Here is a 2,500-nt window from a genome sequence, read left to right on the forward strand (position 1 = left end):
AGGAGCCGTGAGCCAGGCTCACGTATGAAGTTCCGAGGTGATCTGAATCTTTGGCATCCATTCAGCTCTTATATACACGGGCAGGTCGTGAACCCTGCTCCTAATTGGTGTGAGGTCACGTGTGATGCGCGGGAAGTCGGAGGCAAAATGTTTGACGCCGGTGACTCGCGAAAACAGAGGGTATGCGTTCTTCAATAGGTCCAGTGTTCCTGCCACGTGCCTGGCCGAGATGCAGGTGTAGTCGTGGCTGGCCGATGCCGGCACTGCGCGCGTTTTTCTTCAAAGTGGTTTTGTGGTGGTCACGTGGCAGACCCTAGTGCTTGTTAGTCATCTGCTGGCCCCACGAGCGATTCCATGGGGGGGGGGGACCCGGAAGCCAAATGTTGTGGGAAGAGAAGAGTTGAGGACGGGAGTGACGAGGTGAGGAACGGTGAGCGAGAACTACTCCTAACGGAAGTCGAGGCTGAAAATGAATTCGTGTGGAGCCTCGAAAAGAAATCGCCTAGGGAGTTGTCCTTACGACTGGGCTGGAACTTGAAATCGAGGGTGGAGCTGGCCCTCAGACTGCAGGAGTAGCAACAGGTGGCTGTCCGTTTGTCACAGAGTAGCATCCCTCGAGGCGCTCAGCTACCCCCGTGGGACCGGAGTTGTCCTGTACGTCGTGGATGACATCGAAGAGGTTGGCGCATCTCGGGAGGCTGCTCAGAGGATCTCGTACCTTGAACGCGACCTGGGATCACGTCGTACGGTGGCATTGGAGCGTGGTTACATATTTTCCCTGAAAAGAGAGACACTTGAGAATGGTCGTGGTTGATGGGACGTTGGGACACCCAGGGCGTCGAGGACTTGACAGTCGATATCGCTAATCATTAGCTTTACCGGAGTCAAGGTGCGGGACCTTGTGATCTCCGTTGAGCGTGTGAGTGTTCACAGCTCTAGTTCGAAAAATGATCTAATGGTGGTGGCATTAGACCACGAATATACCTGTGGTAGGCAAGAGAGTAGGTAGTTGGTAGACCTGACAGGCATCGACGGCAGGCGGCAGACCTGGTAGGCGAACTGGCAGTCACGGTGGCAGACGATCTGGTAGATAATGGCTGCAGTCGATCTGGCAGACAAGTGACGGCAGATACCTGTGGTAGGCGAGAGTTGATCTGGCAGACAAGTGACGCAAGACACTTGGTAGGTGAGAGTATGGCAGTCGAACTGGAAGTTGGCAGACCTGGCAGGTAGCGACGGCATGCTAGTTGGCAGACGGTAGATCTGGTAGGTGAACTGGCAGTCACGGTGGCAGGAAATCTGGTAAACAATGGCGATCTGGTAAACAATGGCGATCTGGTAAACAATGGCGACAGTCGATCTGGCAGACAAGTGATACCTGAAGTAGGTTAGAGTGTGGGGAGTAAAATTGGCAGTCGGCAGACGACCTGAGAGGCAGCAACGGCAGGCTAGCTGGTGGGCAGCGATCTAATAGACAAAGTGGCGGCTGGTAGCAGTCGAGCGGCAGACAGCGATGGCAGATGATCTGGAAGATCAAGTGGTAACTGGCAGCAGTCTAGCGGCAGATAGTGGTGGCAGGCGATCTGGCAGATCAAGTGGCGACTGGCAGCAGTCGAGCGCAGACAGGGGTGTCAGACGATCTGGCAGACCAAGTAGCGGCTGGCGATCGGCAGAGCGGGATGGGGGGCCCCTAAACATTAGGCGCCAAATGTTAGGCTGGTAGTCTGTCCCACGTTGGGCAGTCAGTTATGCTGGTTGAAGGCACACTTTGGTGAAGATAGAGTTAGTTTTATTTAACAAAGAAATATTGGGCGACATTGGGGGTGGTGAACGAGAAAGCAGTAGCCGTGAGCCAGGCTCACGTATGAAGCTCCGAGGCGATCTGGAACTTCGGCGTCGGTTCAGCTCTTATATATACGGGCAAGTCATGAACCGTGCTCCTAATTGGCGTGAGGTCACATGTATTACGCGTAAAGTCGGAGGCAAAACGTTTGACGCCGGTGACTCACAAAGACAGAGGGTATGCGTTCTTCAATAGGTCCATTGTTCCTGTCACATGGCTGGCCGAGGTACAGGTTTAATCATGGCTGGCAGAGGTACAGGTTTAATCATGGCTGGCCGAGTTACAGGTTTAATCATGGGTGGCCGAAGTACAGTTTTAGCCATGGCTGGCCGACGCTGGCACTGCACGCGTTTTTCTTCAAAGAGGTTTTGTGGTGGTCACGTGGCAGACCCTAGCGCTAGTTAGTCATCTGCTGGTCCCAAGAGCGATTCCCGGAGGTCAAATATCGTGGGCAGAGAAGAGGTGAGGACGGAAATGAAGAGGTGAGGACCGGTGAGCGAGGACTACTCCTAACAGTGAGCACAAAAGTTCATAGATTATGAAATACTTTACGTCTCATCATTAGCCAGATTTCAACGCTCTAATACGGCTTGCAGAGGTCAGTGAAAGATTTTTCACCCGCGTTTGTGTTTCCATGTGTGTGTGAATGTGTGTGTG

This window comes from Oratosquilla oratoria, chromosome 21, assembly GCF_046742065.1.
Source record: "Oratosquilla oratoria isolate Oo_2021 chromosome 21, ASM4674206v1, whole genome shotgun sequence".
Classification (NCBI taxonomy): domain Eukaryota; kingdom Metazoa; phylum Arthropoda; class Malacostraca; order Stomatopoda; family Squillidae; genus Oratosquilla; species Oratosquilla oratoria.